The sequence below is a fragment of the Humulus lupulus genome, chromosome 8, assembly GCF_963169125.1.
Source record: "Humulus lupulus chromosome 8, drHumLupu1.1, whole genome shotgun sequence".
Lineage (NCBI taxonomy): Eukaryota > Viridiplantae > Streptophyta > Magnoliopsida > Rosales > Cannabaceae > Humulus > Humulus lupulus.
Window position 1 is genome coordinate 14,597,113 of NC_084800.1, and position 12,886 is coordinate 14,609,998.

Genomic DNA, 12,886 nt, shown 5'->3' on the forward strand with positions numbered 1-12,886 from the left:
GGCAGGTGCAGGTTTCCCACGAGCCAATTGGATGGCTGCCTCCAAGGCTGTAGCGGCATCCCTTTATTGGCAGTCCATGTCAGCCTGTCGATCATTCAGTTCTTGGCATTTTCGATCAATCTCCCTCTGCTGCAACACCATTGTTTCAAACACATTCTCTTTATTAGCTCTCAAATTAGCTAATTCTTCTTGCAATACAATCAAAGTTATCCTTGAAGTTTCAGCATCCATCTCCTCCTCTTCCAATTCCACCTGTGGCTCATCCTCAACAACACCTTGTGGAGGAGGTTGGTTTGGCACATTCCCAGAGGTTTGCCCAGTTTTCCTAGTTGTTTGCGCCATTTAATCTTCTTGGAGACCTTGAGTTCAACTCTCAATGAAAGCACCAAAATGTTGATCCTTGATTTGGTCAACGACACGAAGTAAAATTAAGCGACATAAATTAGATGAATTCCAGTCAAGAAGATAAATGACACAAAGATTTATAGTGGTTCAGCCCCAAGTGATGGTAATGACCTACGTCCACTTAGTGTTCTTATTAATGTAATGAAAACCTACGATCAGTAAACATGCTGGTATTTATAGATCAAATCAGAGATTATACGCAGCAGAACAAAATCAAAATTGTTAATTTCTAGATCCACTTCTTCACATACATATATATATATATTGAATCAAAGAGATGAATATAAAAATTACCTCAAGTCCTTCCTTGCTGCTATCTTTTTGTACGGCAAAATCCTTGAGATCTCACACCAAGATCTTCCAAAATGTTCTCAACACACAACGAACGAGTGTGGGCTCGTTATACAAAACAATAGGCAAAATGACCTAAATTTGTGAAGAACAGTAACCTATGCTTGTAGCACTGTTCTATTTCTCTCAGGGAGATTTCATGGTATATTTTCTATTTCTGAAAAGTATCGCTCTCAAAAAACTGATCTCCTTTATTTAATATATCTAATATATATTAAAATAAATAATATTAGTTATTTTAAACAATTTAAAAATAACTAATAACTAATCAGTTATCAGATTTATGTTTAAATAATAATATTTTAATCATACTAAAATATCTCATTATTTATTTAATATTAAATAACTAAAATTGTTGAACCAAGATTCTCTTGGAATCTTCTTGTGCGTGTAGTAGTTTATGTGCACTGTGCTACACGCCCAACTCATGCTAGGGAGGGCATGTGATTTCCCCAATTTTCATCATTATTTAAATACCAAAAATAAATTAATTCAAAATTAATTATATTTTTGTTAAATCAAATAATTAATTAATTGCACATAATTGTACAATAATTATGTTTAGTGTCTAGAAAAATATTTTACTTATCAAATAAGCTCTTTTTGCCCATTTTTGTATTTATCTTTGTCAGTGTTTTTTTGAGCCATTTCGGGGACCATGGACCTATAACATTAAGCTCCAATAAATTAAAAATAAATAATTAAATCATAATAGTTAATTTATTAATTATGATATTTCTCCACTATAAATTCAGAATTGAACTCTTTATGTTATAGATATACTTTTACAGAAATCTTATTTTAAGTTGTCCATTGATATAACCATCTTACTATAGTTCAACCCTCTAATTAATTAGTTCATAAATTAGAATGGAAGAATTACCATTTTACCTTTCTAATTCACTTCTTATTCCTTAAGTACCATTAGTTCACTAGTGAATAATTAATCTATAATCTAATTATAGATTTGAGCTCAAAATCATTCAGTTCCAGAATTAACCCTTAAGGGAACCAATATACGATCAGTTAGGAAATATTAGATTATGTATTGTTGATACATGTTCCCAGCCATTCCTGATATTAAATCTCCAAAACAAAAGTCATTAGCCGCAATCTATGAAGAGACCTTAACGAATGAATCAAAAGATTTAATAAACATAAACAGGAGTTCATGAACACTCAGGATTTAAGTTGATTTATAAATGATCATTAGTTATGATATGAATTACAAATCTTTATTATTAAATGGTTTTTGGATAAAGACCTTTATTCATATCGGTTCTTGTCATATATAATCATATTATATAAATCACCTTTACCAAGATGTCTTACCACATCAATAAACCATGCTTACAACCCTAATTAAAGAATTCCATAACTTCAATTTGTTGTTGACTATTTTTATTCATTCATGTGATCTTAATTCTCTCATACTAATACAAGATCACATTCTCAATAATGAATATGGAATTTTTCTTATATTTACAAAAAAATTATTCAAACAATAATTTAATAATCTAAATGTAACAATAATAAACCATGGTATTTATTTATTCATTGAAATAATAAATGTCTTTTACATACTTTTAGGACATACTCCTAACAAAACAAGGGTTTACCGAGTTTCACAAGCTCAACAGAAGATACAAAGTATTGTGTAAAAACAATAATTCTCTCTCTCCATTTCCAAAAGATCCTTCTCATGAGCCCTTTGAATCTTATTTATAGGCTCAAGGATCTCCTTATGGGTCGATGGGCCTTCATTACATTTAATACAAACGTATCTAAATAATAATGGAAATTATAATTATTACATAAATACAAGAGCAAATATCTTTAGAAAATATTTGATATACTACGACCAGTCCTGGTCGCCTATGAAATATGCCTTGTGACATATGAATGCTCCTCTTGTCGATGGTCGACCAGAACGAAACCATTTAAACAGTCACGCGTATCCCACGTGCGTACTAATCTTGCCACATCATCAAGTGAATCTTTTTTGGGTAAATAGTCCCGTTGTGACTTTCCTGCTAACTTGCTTCCTATGATCGTCTCGTGCTGAGTAACCCAAATATATCAACATAATAATGTAATGTCACACATATATCACATATATGCCAAATATAACCATAACGGGCCAAATGACGAAAATTTCCCTTCTAATAAGAAACAAGCACACATGTATATTTAATACTCCTAAACATGCATATCTAGTTATATGATCATATAACTCACATAATCACTTAATTACACGCATATATATCACATAAGCATATAATTTTCACAAATTGTCGTCCTGGCCCTCTGATCAAGGCCCTAAGCCTTATTAGGTAATTTGGGACGTTACAAATTCGTAAGAAAAAACAATTTGATGAAAAAATTGATGATGATAATGATGATGATGATGATGATGATGATGATGATGATGATATAGTAAAATCTACTGAAGAATTAGTTTGGATTGATTATTTTCTTGTCATGATTGACCAAATTATTTGTTCGCTTAGAAATAGATTGAACAATTTCAAGTGTATGCAAATATTTTTGAATTTTTATTTAATTTGAAGAAACTAAAAGAATTGAATGAAGATGTTTTAAAATATCATTCCTTAAAACTTGAAATTTTTTCAAAATATAATGGATTTTCTGATATTGATGGTTTGGATTTTTTTTCGGATTTAAAAGTGTTGAGAGAAAATTTTCCAAATGAAAAAAGTAGTTCAATTGAAATACATAAAAAAGATTGATTCATTTCCAAATGCATACATTGGTTATAGAATATTGCTAACTATTCTTGTAACAGTTGCTTCAGCAGAGAGAAGTTTTTCAAAATTGAAATTAATAAAGTCTTATTTAAGATCAACTATGTTGCAAGAATGATTGAGTGGATTAGTAATGTTGTCTATTTATCATATTTTGCTAGATAAACTTGAATACAATGATTTGATTAAAATTTGTATCCCAAAAAGCAAGAATGATAAATTTTTAAATGAATCAATTATTGTTGTTTATTCTTTTTTTAATCATTTTGTTTTAATTGATATTCTCGTTAGGTTCTATGACTTGGAGATTGTTAGTTGTGAAAAAGTTGGAGAATAAAATTTGTTTATTGGAGAAGTCATCTACAAATTTGAATAATAAATTTGTTGTACTTTTATTTAGAATATTTGACTTTATTATGTGGGTGTAAAAATTTATTTAAATTTTGATGATATATTAATAATAAAAATATAGTTTTTTTTCTTCTTCAAGAAAGGTCACATTTTAGAATTTCGCCTCAGTTCCCAAAAAAGCTTAGGTCGGCCCTACCTACCTCATATTATATTCCAATTACTTCTGCACACATGTATTATTTTACTAGGTAGAAGCAACGTGCAATACATATTTGCTTAGTTTACATTATCTATAATTTTAATAAAAATTGGTTCACTATTTCTTTTTAAATATATATAATAGAATGAATTATATTTTTATAGCATATATAAATATTTATATCAATAATCTCTACATATATGCTATCTAAACACAACGTTGACATAAATATATATTTACATGACAACATGACATATATATATATATAAAATACAATAATATTTAAAAAGAAATTAATAATAGAAATAAAATAAGAATAGAAAAATTAATAGTGTAGACAGTAGTATATATGCATCAACTATTTTTTGTTTCTAATATACCTCGCAATGCCCTTAGGTGAATTTGATGAAGAAAAAAAAAGCTTCAATCACTTGATAAAAAAAAAAAAACTATCACACAAGTTTATAAGATAAAAAAAATGATATGTATGTCTTTATTATTTTTAAATAAATATGATTTAATTATTTAAATTATCATAAAATATCTTAAAAATATCATATTTCAATTAATTAATTAATTTTTGTTTAATTTTATGTTTGTTCTAGTTTTTAAATTTGGCAGTGACAACAAAATATTATATATTATATGTTTAATATAATATTAAGTTTAATTAAATTTTATTTAAGTATAAAATGTATGATTTAATTATTTTAAAATAATTATCATTGTAAAATATCTCAAAAATATTATATCTTATCTTGTTTAATTATTTATTTATTTAATTCTATTTAAGTTTAAGTCATGTTTTCAATATACTATTTAAGAATATTCTATTAAATATAAGAATATTTCGTTACAGTTAACAGAAAAAAATAAAAACCGTTAAGACTGTTGACCCTCAATTTGGTCAACGACACGGAGTCAATAAAAACGATAGAAATAAGATCAATTAAACCCAAGAAGATAAATGACACCAAAGTTTATAGTGGTTCAACCCCAAATAATGGTAATGACTTACATCCACTTCGTATTCTTATTACTTTAAAAGAACTCCAAAACCTGCAATCAGTGAACTAGGATTTCACAAGCTTGGAGGTGAGTACAAATTTCGTGGATAAAAACACTATATTTCTCTCTCTTGATTAAAAAAAATGCCCTCCATCCAAAGAATCCCTTGATTCCTATTTATAGGCTCAATGCCCTCTTTATGGGCTGATGGGTCATGTATATATTTTGATACAAACATATTTAATTAATAACATAAATTACAATCTTTACATAAAAATAGGATCAAATATCTTTAGAAATATCTGATATGTTACGACCAACCAGGTCGCATATGAACCACGTCTTCTGTCGTACGATTAAGCATCTTCTTGATCTATCGAGCAACTTCACCTCTGATCGATGGTCGACCTGAACGTAACCACTTAAATAGTCACGTGAAACATGCGTGCGTACTAATTTTGCCACGTTAGCAAATAAGTCTTTTTTGGGTAAACAAAGACCAAGAATTTCCGTTACCTACACACTTTTTGTATATAAGAGATATACTTACTAAGAAATATACTATATATAGGCTTTGGTTTGATGACCTGGATTTTCAATGATTATTGACAGTTTGATTAAATTTTTAACTATTGAATTATGCTGTTTATTTTTTGCCCGGCCAAAATTTAGGTAAGGATATAATAAAACCAGTGTATTATGAATTATATATTTAAATATATAATAAGGAACAAAATTTTTTTGCTAATGACTAAGTGCCTGTTTGTCATTGTTTTCTATTTTTTGTTTTCAAAATTGTGTTTTCAGAAATGAGAACAGAAAAACAGTTTTTGTAGTTTTTAAAAAATAGTTGTTTGGTTAATGTTTTCTAAAAATATTTTTTTAGTTTTATTTAAAAAAAAAATCTTAAATAAAAAATGAATAAATATATTTACAAAGAGAAAAATCTTTTAAAAATTTGTAATAAATAATGAGATAAAGTAATGTGAAAGAAAAAGTGATAAAAAATAAGGGGAGAAATTTTAAGGAAGAAAAATTTAGCAGAGAGAAATTAACGCAAGAAAAAAAATGAGAGAGAAAGTGATATAAGAGAAAATGGCGAGATAAAAAAAAATGAGGAGAGAGAAAATGAGACTATAGGAAGTGATGAGAGATAATAAGTAATGAGATAGAAAATAAGGAGATCAAAAGTGATGAGAGAGAAAATGATGTTAGAGAAAGTGAGGATAGATAAATTAATGAAAGAGAAAGTGATGATAATGTGATAAAAATTTGACAAAAAAAAATTTGAGGACAACTAAAAACAATTTTTTGTTGTTCTTAAAATTTTCTGTATTTTGTAATTTTGTTTTTAAAAATGTCAAACATCCCTACTTGTTTTCAAAAAACAAATTTTAAGTTTTAAAAACAAAAAACAGTTTTTTAGTTAAGGAGTCAAACACTCTCTAATTGTTTGGAGAACTACTAAAAATATTGAGTGTTGTTGCCCAACACCACACGAGGTGACAACTCATAATTGGTTAGCGATAACCCATAATAATTATTTAAATTTAAATATGTGGTAGCTGATATTGAATTGCACCAGTAGCGATACACCAAACCATTTATCAGCTCCGCCAGTTCGGCCGAGCAATTCTAAAAAACATTAAGGGGCTGATTGGTATCCAATTTGGACTCAATTTTATGTTTTTAAATACTTAAAATTAGTGAGACCCATTATAATTAGTGATTGGTAAGTTGTTTTTTAAAATCAATTTCAAGTGAGTATCCCAAATTTATAAAGGAAAAGAGAAAACGATAAAATTACGTTTTTTGACTTTTGAAAAATTCTTTTCTTGAAACCCTAAAATCAAATTTTCTTCTTCTCATTCTCCCTGTGCCTCTTCTCTTGTCAAACCAGAGGTCTTCTCCTTCTCTCAACAATACCATAGACCTTCTCTTTCTCAGGCCTACTTGTCCTCTCCCATTAACCAAATGTCTTCTCCTTCTCTAAACCACAGGCGTACGTGTGCTCTAGTTCTACTTCCTCTCCCATTAACACAATGTATCACTAAAATCTTCTCATAATATATATGTAAAATCTAGTATGGTTTGTGTAAAATCTAGTATAGTTTATGTGTTAGATTTGTGTTAAATCTGGTATAACTTATACTTGTGCATCTTATACTACTGTATTTTCCAACTTTTATGTTTAGTTTGCATAAAATGACTTCTTAGAAAGATTGTGGCTTTGATTTTTCCAACTTTTATGTTTAGTTTGCATAAAATGACTTCTTAGAAAGATTGTGGCTTTGATTCCTACACTTGCAATCTCAGACATGTCAAACTAAAAATGCAGATTGTAATACATTTAAATATATATATATATATATATGCAATCTCACGCATATGTCTCATAAACTACTGAAAATGCAGATTGCAATACATTTATATATATATATATATATAATCTCACGCATATGTCTCATAAGCAGTCGTAATATTCATTCTTGGACTTGACAGCATGGGTGGATATATTTCACTCTGATCATGCATTTAAAAGAATTAACAACTAGCTTATTGCAAAATTGAACTTAATTATTATTTTGAATTTTAAGCTATGTAAATATATATATATATATATATTGAAATTGGTGAGTATGTTTGTTGATGATTCTATTGGTCTTCTATCAACATGGCAGCATTGTAGGTTTTATTGTATTAAAACATATGAAAGTGAAGTCTAGTAATTTTTATCATTTCCTTGAGACAATGAGAATCTTTACATATTGATTTAGTAATTTAATACAACTTTAGTCGAAATATATATATATATATATATATATATATATATATATCAAAAGGAGTGAGACATATTTAGTGGGAGAAAAAGTTTATTTTATGTGAGAAATATACAAAACATTTTGGACAGTTCCTTTTTGTATTACTCAAACAAAAGCACCAACAATCTTTTTCTTTTAACAATAAAGGGAGTCACTAATGTTAAAGTTCATAAGGATGATGAAGATATATAATTAAACTTTTTTTGTGTCTCTGAAAATGTGTAAACTCTTTACTGAAATCAAATTTATGTGTCTCTATTTGCTAGTAAATATCACATCACACTACTACAAAAAAGACTTTTCTCTGCGGTTTTTTTACTCAATACACTGCGGTTTTCGAGAGTATTGAAAAGTGCAGTGTATTCGACCGCAAAGAAAAGTGTTACGCAAACCGCGGAGAAAAGCTACACTTTTCTCTGCGGTTGTAGTAAGCCAACCGCAGAGAAAAGAGACTTTTGTCTGCGGTTGTAATAAGCAAACCGCGGAGAAAAGAGACCTTTCTCCGCGGTTGGCTTACTACAACCGCAGAGAAAGTGCTTCTCATTAAAAAAAAAAATTAATTTCAAATTATAACCTAGCATTTTTAATAAAAAAAATTAATTTTCAATTTTAATTATACATAATTATTTTCAATAGTATAACGTAATTTGTTAAATTGTTATATATACATTTCATATCTAATACAAAATAATTGGCTAGTAATGAATCAAAGACTTTAATCATTCTAACCAATATAAGTTAGCATTTTAATCTTATATACATACAAAAATTTAGATTTCATAAACAAATGACATTAATCTAGCTAACCAATCACTTTGTAGTGGTAGTAGATCCTCTTTGACATTGAATTGCTTTTTGTCAAACCATTGCAAAATTGAAAAGTTAATATAGATTAGATAATTAAATACTATATCTAGTTTTTCTAAAGCAAAAAAGAGTTTAAAATATAACATACTTTTTTCTTGATAACTTCTGCCGGATTCGGTGCATTTACAAGATCATAAATGTATCTTAGTACATAATAACCACATTCATGACTTTCAGGTTGTTTTAGACAAGAACCTCTCAGCAATTTTGTATATGTGCCGATGTACATTCATTTTCCAAACATTGTGCGTATGCTCTACAAAAATTAAAATTAATTAAATACATATTATGCTCTCAACTTTTAAAAATTAATAATGCATACATTACAATTGAATAACTTACTTTCCCATAACCTCCGTAATTATTGGTGGAGATTTATGATTTTTTAATGGGTCCAAAATTATGGTCATCCCCCGCATCATCACGAGCACCAACATCCAATGTCGACTAAAATAATAATAAATTATGATTATTATAAAATTAAAATTCAACCATAGTAGTGATAATGTTTAAGTATGTTGGAATAACTTATACATGATCTTTATTTATTTTCATGTATATCTAATATTAAACAAATTAATACAAGATAGCCTAAAACATGTTTCTAAAATTGAATTCAAAGAACGCAGCGGAATTAAGAGTCCTTCCTTCAGTTTCTCTAACTCTTGTATCCTTTCTGTCGCAGAGTATTATCAAGAAACTGAACCGATCTTCTATTTTCTTCACGATCTTCCAATGTATCCTTAGAACCACCTAGACTAGTGTGGGCAATTCTCAACACATGAGATAGATATCAAGAGAAGAAGAGAAAATAACAAAGTGGCTTAGAAAAGGACTTGTGTTTAGAGAGAATATAAAACTATCAGAAAATCTGACTTGTGACTTATCTGTCGTCTCTGAAATCTTCTCTCTAAGCACTCCTTTTATAGACTCAATTAGGCCATTTAATTTAATTAAAAAATCAATAAAATAACAGCCATTTTGAAGCCCTAGGTCGAAATTATCATGGGCTATAGGCCCGTGAAATTTCCCATTTGATTATAAGCCCATTGGACTTAAAATCAAGGCCTGTATTATTTTCTATTGATTTAATTAATTAAATAATTATTTAAATCCTTTATCAAATTAATTATTTATAATTTGAACCTTGATTTAAATTTATTTATTAATTTAGATACCAATTTATCTTAATTAATAAATCTGCCATAATTTCTCTTTTCTTCTCAAAATTACACAACTCTGTGAAACTATCCAAAATTGACCTGGTCAACTTTGATAATTCTAATTGATAATTAAATCAATTAATTGAGACTATCTAGATGATTTTATCCAAGGTACAATGGACCATGGGCCTATGAAATCAAGCTCCAATAAGTTATCATAAATCTAACAAATAAATTTACTTACTTGGTAATTCCTCGTGACTCCACTATAGACTTGGAATTGCACTCTTGAATTCATAGAACGCTCTATAACAAATATAGATACGCTATTAATTATCCATTGTTACAACCATAATTGTCACTCAATCCTCTATAGACGGTCTACAATGAGATAAGACTAAAATACCGTTTTACCCCTCATTGTATTTTATCCTTAAAACACTTAGTTCCTTGTAAATGATATTTCAGTAAACTAATTTAATTACTGAAATGAGATCTCTATCATTTAACACCTTGAACCAAACTAAAAGGAAACCATCGTTTCACTTCTTCATCAGAAGCTATAGATGTTCATATCTATGATTAACACTCCTACTCAATTATACTACCGACTTCCCAAGATGTAAGTATGGGCTAGTCCGTAGGGTAAGCTGGTAACGAACAAGTCAAAGAACTCAAATAATACAATCAGTTAGAATACTAACCACTCAGAATTAAGATTGAATTGACCTATGGTCAACTATATGATATGACTAGAATAGATAACAACGACATGTTTACTTATCTTATCAACTGTCAATATCGGTCTTGTCCGATGTAACATATACATCCGATCTTATCTACTTTGCTAATGTTCTGGAAAGAACATAACACTGTAATGTGTAAGTAGATCATATCGTAGATTGGCAAGTCAGTGTAAATCCGGTGCACTGAATAATCTTAGGACTTACTTATTTTTGAACATATAATCATATTTATATTCCACTGTGATTACGTCACTATAAATAAGATTAGCTATATGCTCGGGATTTAATAGAAGTTTATATTAAACAAATAATCATGAAAATAAAACATGTGAGCAAAGTGATTGAGCAAGTAAAAAAAATTGATTTCTATTCTTTTATTGATAATAAAATGAGATTACAAAGAATTTGAGTTTTAATTAGGGCATAAAACCCCAACAAACTCCCACTTGCACTAATTGAAACTAATGCCTTAATTCTACTAATCTCATCTCCTTGATATGCTTATCAAATGTAGCTTCTGGTAGTGTCTTTGTAAACAGATTCGCAAGATTGTCTTCAGTTGCAATCTTCATAACCTTCACATCTCCCCTGGCCACATATTCTCGAATAATGTGATACTTCCTTTCTATATGCTTACTCCTCTTGTGACTTCGAGGTTCTTTCGAGTTGGCTATCGCTCATGTTGTAACACCCTCACTTATTTTAGTTAAAACCATATTTGAGGTGTTACGTTTTAAAACTATATCATAATTTATTACTACAAAAGTCTGGACATTTTTTTTTTTAAACTTGAAAACTTATTTCACATTATTTACATTAAACATAAAGTGTGTCTCAAACATATTATACATAAGTATTAAATAACCCAATTTGTTAACTTCACACTTTATTACAAACATCTCACTGATAACTGAAATAACCCACAAAAAGGTCGATATGTTCATATGTACAAATCAAGGTCAGGACCATGCTTCAGTTCTCCTCATGTCATTCACACATTTCTTTCTCTACCTGCAACACAAGACAACTGTAAGTCTAAAGCTCAGTAAGCAAAGTAATGCATGCAATGCTAATGATTACCCAATATCAATGGACATATACAACTTCTTTTTAAATTTTGGGCCCCTTAATATTGTGCACACTGTTTGAATTGGTCAATGCCTGCAGGGCTTGTTACACATATAATACAAAATCCCATGGGTTCTCCTCCGGCTAGCCATCACCACAGTAGGGCACATTAAAAACCTTAGTCCATCGTTGCCCCGTCGAGCTCAAGAGTTAAGGCGGCCACACACTATGGTGTCAATACATATAACAATAACTCATATGGAGGAGAAATAAAACGGAAACATGGCAAACAATATTATTGGTTCACTAAAACCTAGCCCAAATTATTGGGCAGCCACTATAAGCCTACTATAGGCCTCCGTTTACACTTATTAACACTTTCATTTGCCTTTTCAAAACAGTGGCACTGAACTTAAACTTCTTATTACAACTTTCTTTTATGTTGCACAAAACTTGCAAAGGCATCATATAATTAATCATCATAATATCATACATGGTCTTATATCATATAATAATTTACCATATCACTATTATGCCATGCATACAAATTTATGATGAAGTGTCAATGTATGTTAATACCACTTACTCACAAAATATTCATATAATGCATACTTTCACATAACACATAATTCTTGTGTTGCAGTTGAGTACTTTACTTACCTTTTTGTCCAAAATATAGTTCACCGTGTAACAAGTGGTGTCTTAGGTATTGATGTGCTTATCTTGACAATGGCATGGATTTCTCATCATAATGATGGCAGTAATACATTGAACTCTCATTTAAAAATACCCATAAAACATCATATCAAATTTCATACCCAAAACATGCCTAAAATGCCTTAAACCACCTAGATCGAGCATTAGATTTATCTTAGACATTTGGAGAAATTTTGACAGAGTTTCCCCTTAATTTTAGCTATCCTCAAATATCAAAATCAACCAATAATCAACATCAAATAACCTGCCATAACCATATATCCCAAATACCAACATGATTCATCATAAAGTTATCATATACCGATTTTGATAAAATTCTTATCTCCTAGATCATCATCCAAATTAAATGAGTCTTCACATATATTCAAACATTTATAAACATATATACTCTCTTATAAACTCAATCAAATAACCAAAAATCATC